This window comes from Balaenoptera musculus, chromosome 1, assembly GCF_009873245.2.
Source record: "Balaenoptera musculus isolate JJ_BM4_2016_0621 chromosome 1, mBalMus1.pri.v3, whole genome shotgun sequence".
Taxonomy (NCBI): domain Eukaryota; kingdom Metazoa; phylum Chordata; class Mammalia; order Artiodactyla; family Balaenopteridae; genus Balaenoptera; species Balaenoptera musculus.
Genome location: NC_045785.1, coordinates 157,360,299 through 157,368,142, shown reverse-complemented (window position 1 = coordinate 157,368,142; position 7,844 = coordinate 157,360,299).

Below are 7,844 nucleotides of genomic sequence, written 5' to 3'. Positions count from 1 at the left end.
ATGAAGTTCAACTTACCTATTTTTTTTCTTTTGTTGCTCATGCTTTTGGTGTTATATCTAAGAATGCTCTGCCAAATCCAAAGTCATGAAGATTTCTTCTAAGAGTTTTATAGTTTAGCTCTTACATTTAGGTCTTGGATCCAGTTTAAGTTAATTTTTGTATCTGGTGTGAGGTAAAAGTCCAATTTCATTCTTTTTCATGTGGCTATCCAGTTGTTCCAGCACCATTTGTTGAAAAGATTGTTCTTTCCCCATTGAATGGTCTTGACATCCTTGTTTAAAAATCAGTGGACCACAGATGTATGGATTATTTCTGGACTCTCAATTCTCTTCCATTGATCTATATGTCTATCCTTGAGCCAGTACCACACTGTCTTGATTGATGTTGCTTTGTAGTAAGTTTTGAAATCAGGAAGTGTGAGTCTTTCCACTTTGTTTTTCTTTTTCAGGACTGTTTTAACTATTCTAGGTCTCTTCCAATTCCATATAAATTTAGAATTAACTTGTCAGTTTTAACAAAGAATTCAGCAGGATTCTGATAAGTATTACTTTGAATCTGTAGATTATTTTGAGGAATATTGTCATCTTAACATTAAGTCTTCTGAGCCATGAACATGGGATGTTTTCTCATTTATTTAGATCTTTAATTTCTTTCAAATATGTTTTGTAATTTTCAGAGTATAAGTTTTGCATTTTTTTGTCAAATTTACTCCTAAGTATTTTTATTCTTTTTCACACTATTGTGAATTGAATTGTTTTCTCAATTGCATTTTTGGAGTTTTTTGTCTATTGCAAGTGTATAAGTATACAATTGATTTTTGTGTATTGATCTTGTATCCTACAACCTTGCTGAACCTATTTATTAGTCCTTACAGTTTGGGGGAGGCTTTTTGTTTTTGTTGGGTTTTTTAGTGGATTTTTTAGGATAAGAACTTTAAAGCTTCTTGACTTTGTGGAAGAATCATTGATCTCATGAGATTCGTGTTAGAGAATAACTTACTGCTTTCGTAGACCATAAGATAAGACCTGAAATCTAATTGGAAAGGTGAAGAAAGTCTGAAAACCATCAATGCAAACTCTAAGATAAAAGTTAATAGGTCATTATGGAGGACACTCTCATACGGAGTAACATTAGGATTGAAGGTGCTGGTTGTTGCTTAGGAAAGGTAAAATTACACTCCAGAGCAACCTATCCGATACAACTTCCTGTGATAGGAGGAAATGTTTTATATCTGCCTTGTCCAAAACAGTAGCCCCTGGCCACATGTGAATATTTAAATTTAAAATAATTAAAATTAAACAAAACTTGAATTTCAGTTCCTCAGTCACACTGGCCACAATTTCAAGTGCTCATTAGCCATATATGTCTAGTATTGGACGGCACAGATATAGAAAACTTTTCCATCATCACAGAAAGTTCTATTGGACAGTGTTGCTCTAGATTCTCCAGTAAAGCAACCACTAGGTATTTATAGTTGTGGGCTGGAGGGAAATAAGAGAGGAGAAAAAGGTATTTCCACTTTTAAATGATTCATAAAGAGAACAAATTCAGCATATTAGATGATCCAGTTAATGCCTGTATCCACAACTATCACAGAGATGTTAGAATTAAAAAGGAATTCACAATTTAATGGTCCCTCTGTACTCTCCAAGAAAGGTAGAAATGTGAGTGAGGGAGTAAAACGAAAGAGTTGTAAATTCTAGAGAATCATGGTGTTGAAAATCTAGTGTTGGACTTCCCTGGTGGCGCAGTGGTTAAAAATCCACCTGCCAATCAGGGTGCACAGATTTGAGCCCTGGTCTGGGAAGATCCCATGTGCCGCGGAGCAGCTAAACCCGTGCGCCACAACTACTGAGCCTATGTTCAAGAGCCCGCGAGCCACAACTACTGAGCCCACGTGCCTAGAGCCCATGCTCTGCAAAAAGAGAAGCCACCGCTGTGAGAAGCCCATGCACCACAACGAAGAGTAACCCCCGCTCGCCGCAACTAGAGAAAGCCTGCACACAGCAACGAAGACCCAATGCAGCCAAAAATAAATAAATAAATAAAATTTTTAGAAAAGAAAGAAAATCTAGTGTTTAGTTTTAAGGGAAAGAGAAAAGTAAAAATCCATGGTGTTATAATACTTTTCTGTGAAATCCTGCAGACTCTCATTGCAGTGACTAAGACCTGGGTTCAAGTGCAAACTCTGCACTTACAGGTGTGACTTTGGCTAGTCACTTAATTTCTCTTTGTTGAGGTTCTCTCTTCTGTAAAATGAGAAAAGGCATGTAAAGTACTTAGATGTGCATCTAGCAAATAGTAAGCATTCAATACACATTATCTATTATTACCAGAGGGTGAGATAATATTGTACATAAGTGTGATTTGTGCTAAAAACCCTTGAAACGGCTTCTCATTGCCTACAGTGTAAAACCTAAGGTCCTCAGTGTGGCCCACAGGGCACAAGTCTGGTCTGTATTTAATGCTTAGGTTTTCTCTCTCAGGGATCCACCTTGAGCTTCAGCTTTATTAATCCCATGTAGCTTGTATGTAGTTTTCCAAACAACAAGTCGTTTTATATTTCTACAACGTGCTCATGCCATTCCTTCTGTTGGAAGCCCTTTCCAGTATTCTTGGACTAATCAACATGTACTGATCTTTTAGTACTCAAAGAGGTTGGGTTAGGGGCTTCTCCTATGGACTTTCATTGCTTCTGTACCTACTGGTTTGATTGAAATTATCTGTTTAGGGGTCTGTCTCCACCAATAAGATGAAAACACTATGTGTTAGATACTGTGTTATGGTTTGAGGGCATAGCAGGAATGAAAAAATAATGGTCCCTGCCCCCCATTAAGCAGAATTTGGAAACAGGAAGGGATCTTATCTCCGGTGTCTCTATATCTTCAAAACACAGCACATGCTTGACACATGGTAGGTGCTTAAAAATCTTGAAACAGCCAGAACCTAACACGTAGAGAAAGGACAGCTTAGCCCAGTACCAAACTTCTTAACATGTGATCTGTTGAGTGTTTTAAAGGAGGAACCAGAGCTAATGAGCAGAATGAAGACATTACCTAGTGTCTCTCAGGCACACTCCACACTTTCAGCTTTCTCTAGCACTTTGTGAGGCCACCAGTCCTCAGATACTCAGCATTGTCTTAGCTACCCATGGGCTCCTGGCTCCCTCTCCATCACAATATCTTCTCCCTTCTGTTGAAATGATTTTATTAAATAAATTAATTCCTTTCTAATTAAACAAAAACTCATTTAACACTTTATAGCCTAAAATTTAGCCTATGTCCCTTTTTCTATAGCATCATCCTTCCTGATACAGAAGTTCAAATGTAAAAATCTCCTCTCATATACAGACAAGGAGCTCTTGCTGTCTGGGATACACAGACGATGCTACCTCAGATAGAGAATTAGCCCCTTGCCCAGTACAGAAGCAATATCTAGACCATAGCAAATTTCTAACAGAAGTACTTGAGAGTCCTGATTACTTAAAGTTAATCTGGTTAATATAAAGTGAAACTGTTTAAAGAGATAAGCTTCTTAAAGAAGATTCATTTAAGAAGAAATTTTAATGCTGGCAATAAAAATTGTCAGCCATATAGAGACGAGGCTGTATGGAGAGAGATTCTGGGAACCAGTAGAACCTCTAAGCGTTCTCGATTATAGCAATTTGTATTTTTCCTGGATGGGTATTAGTGGGTCAATTTACACATATAATATTATGTCATATAAGTAATAATATTTAATATTTTATCAGATACTGTATTTTTACTAAAACAATCCAGGGGTCCCACAGATAGTTAAGGTTACTTCCTAATGACTGTAGCCACATGACAACAACTTCTGGGGTTTTTTCCAGTACACAGATTCAGATAATCAAGAACAACAACTGTGTGCCATGTTGGATAAAGATGGGTAATTGTTCCCCACCACACTGTGAATCTCATGAAGGTAGGGTCTCAGGCTCATCCATTTCTGGACCTATAATGCCTAACATGGTGCTTGGCCCAGAGGAAGAACCCAGAACTTCTTGTTGAATGGGAGAAGGAAGAAGCCCAGGAAAGAAGAGGAATAAAGGAAACAAGAATTATCTTAGGCCCTACAGGGCCAAAGACAGTCACTATCCAGAGACTTACAGAGAAAGTTAGGAACAGTAAGTGGTATAATCCATGCCAACCAAATATAAATGGAATCCCATTTGGCAAAAGGTACAATAGTTGAATTAAATTGGTTTTACCAAAAGCTCTACGTTTCATTTACTTATCTCTTCAGAAGTTGCATAGACTATTGTACATTTTATTGGCTATAGGAGCAATAAACACCTATAATTGAAAAAATTGTCATAACAACCCTTTCCCAGTTGTTCATAACTTTCTAAAATTACAGCGTTTTGTTCAGCATTTTCTCCATTTGTTATCAGTCCGAAGGCAACTTTTGGAACTTTGAGAAATAACTCTCATGTTATTTTTAATTTAATAAAAGTTAAATCATCATCTTCCCCCTTAAAATTAAACTCAAAATAGGAGTGAATTATAGAACCAAATACCTTCCCAAGGTGAAACAACAAGAATTTGAGGTTCAAGTTAGGAAATACTAATGATTCACTTCTTCTGAATCTTCAAAAATACATTTTTGTTACAAATTTTACTTTGCCTTTTTACACGGGCCTAATGACATTTTATCTTTAAACTATCCCAAGCCCCAGTGCTAAGTGATGTTTTCCTTCACGGAGGATATAATTTCATATTCAACCAGCACAGCATTTTCAGGCCTACCAATTAGGTCCGTAGAAGGAATTATCACCCTTCTAGTCATGATGTCTTACCTAGCAAAACTGCAGAATGAAATGGAAAGGCCCACAAAGAGCTTAGGGAAGCAATTCAGTAAAGTAAAGGAAACTGGATGCTGAATTTCGAGAGCACCATTATTATTTGCTGTGCTTTGCATTAATAATTAGTATTCTGCCTGGAGAGAAGATATTTCCAAACTTGGACTTTTGCAGTGATTAAATTTGGAGTTTAATTTTGCCTCTTAATCTTTATTGGCGTTGGCACTAAGCTTGCTCTTTTACGGCTGGCTCTGTTGAACAATAAAAGTAACCATTTGAAAAGTCAAACAGGAGTGGTTTTTAGGAAACCAGCAGCCAAACTGATTCACCGCATTGGCCTCCTTCCCAGGGATAAAGCAAGGCTAGGTAGTTGTGGCAGCGGTTGTCCTGGGTGAGAGCAGAATGGTTACACTCAGGATTCTCGACTGCATGGCTGGTCAGGCAAGTTAAAGAATGTCTAGGATGAGAGCAATAATGGAGGTGACCGGACTAGAGCAAGCCCTGAATTAAGTTGGTACATTCAAAGTTGCCATAGAAACCCTGTCTGAATGTCCTCACTTCTGCAGAACTGATTTGATGGTTCAATGCTAATATGCCTTCTTACATTTAATGACATATGAAATAGAAAATAGATGAATATGGACAAAAGAAAACATACCCTAATGTCTGAAATAAGAATGAAATACTTTTCTAACACTAAGTCGTCTTTTTAAACCTATGACTGAAGAAGAGGTGGCATGGGGAGCCGTGGCTGAGAGCTGTTTAGCAGAGTCTTTCTGCCTTTGCGTCAAATGCGGCACTCTGAAAGGCACTGCTGTAATTCAGCTACCCAGCTTGCACTTGAAGCCAAATGAAATGCAAAGTTGCCTTTCAATAGCAAACCTCTCTGAGGAAATGCCAGTTAGCAATTGTGAGAAGTTTCAGCTACTGTATTTTCACATATTCAATTTTACCACTAAAAGTCCGTGAGAAAACATTTGGAGGCTCTTTAACGCTGGTTACATTATCAATTAATCCATAGTGTGTTTTAAATAAATATTTCTATTAACTGTAACAAAAACCAGCATTTGTATTGCTTGCACCTAAATTATCATCATCATTGCAAAGCAGATGCGGGTCGCAAGATGAGGCAGACAATCGGCACTGTAATTTGCCCAGTAACATTGTTTTAGATCTAATTAGTGCTTATGCAGAGCCTTTACAAAAATGTGAAAACTGCACCAGGATGTAATTGTTTAATGAATTTAGTGCAAAGCACATCTGCATAAATTCCATTTTCGCTGAAAAAACTAAGTTCAACTGCTATTTGCTCCAGAGCCAAAACATTGTGAATTGTGCCCACTGTGCTTTAGCCCTGCTCTGCTGGCTTGGATATTTCAAATAAATACTACGAAGTTAAAGCCTCCAGCTGCAGACCAACCCATCTGTAGATGTTTGTTATATTTGGCAGTATTGTAAATGATTGTGCCTTCCTGCTGGGGAAAAAAAAAGAAGGGAAAAAAAACAAGGTTCTGTCAGCAAAAAAAAAAGGGTAAAAGTTTGAAATATGCATCACCCAACACAAGTGCAGTTTTGCATCTGAGTCTAGTTTACCTAGCAGTGAATTTTAAACACCTGTTCACATTGAGCCTCCCATATAAGCTAAATAATATCCTTTTTCTCTGTTCTCCCCAACATTTAATTTCTGTTAAAATCACAGAAAATTAAATTGGACACAAGTCTGAGGAAAGTGGAATTTGAGCCTTTCCTTTAAGTTTTCAGAGATTTTACTAGTCACTTTTTGTGACCAGTGTTTAAATATAAAAATCCATAAATTCTACAAAAAGAGACGAGTTAGTCATGGATGTTTATGTGAGTGGCTAGAAAAGTAATGCTTTTCAGTGGTTGGGTTTTTTTGGGTTTTGTTTTATCTGTTTGGCTTCTGGGTTTTTTGTTTGTTTGTTTGTGTTGTTGTTGTTGTTTTTAGTGCAGCATAAGTGAACTGCTGAACCAAAGCTGTTTGTTCTCTTAAATGACTCCTGTACACAGGGGGTTGGTGTGGGATGGCAGGGCTGGAGTATGGGCAGGATGGAGATGTTTGGGTCTGAGTTGGAAGAATTTTCTCCAGTGATAAACTGCAAATATCATTCTCCATCATTCACCTGAATGTTCCAGCTTAAGATGAAACAGCCCTGAAAATCTTTCATTCAATGTTCTGATTAAACTAGCAATGTTTGTGATGTTTTTATTGGTTATCACTTGTAGAGCCAAGTCTCAGGCTCTCTTAGGTTAGGGTTCCCTGGGAAACAGACTCCGAGGAAGCAGAGATGTGCCTGTAGGAAGTTTATGGGGGAGTGCAGAGTGTGGGGGACCCATACGTGAGGGAGGAGGGGAGGAGGGGGACTGGGCAGAGGAATTGACTTTTGGTGCAGTTATAACAGAGGCTTCAGCCAACTGTGCAGGGTGCTTTGAAGCTGGGGTGTCCCTTCAGTTGGCTGAACTGAGGCAAAAGCCCTCAATGTCCACACCCAACAGCAAGCAGGCATCAGGTGTGGGCTGCCCCTGGTCGGGTGGCATAGGCCCGTGTGAGGCAGCTCCCTTTGGCAGGGGGCTTCCAGACAATGATTGCCGTCACAACTCCTGGAGGCTGGGGAGATGAGTGCCTTGGTCCTGAGCAGGGATCTTGGTGGTGAATCACACGTGCACTCCAGTCCAGTACTAACACCCTCGGGTCTGTGTTGTGTAATAACTTCACCCGGTCTGGGAACCGGGCCTCCAGGATTCTCATTGGTCTCTTTTCCTGCAGAAACTTCAAGAGGAAGATGAGTGTGACGAACGATAGCTGTAGTTGGTCTAAGCCTGCCCCCACTACCCACACTGTGTTCCCCTCACTCTCAGCCAGCACCTCTGCCAGTACACATGGCTACCTAGTGGAGTAGACACCTATACCTGAGCCCCACGCTTCAGCCCCTTCTTGCCCTGCCCTTCCCGGGTTGTACGTGCTGTGCTTGTCTATCATCAGTATTTGCCAGGGGAGCACCA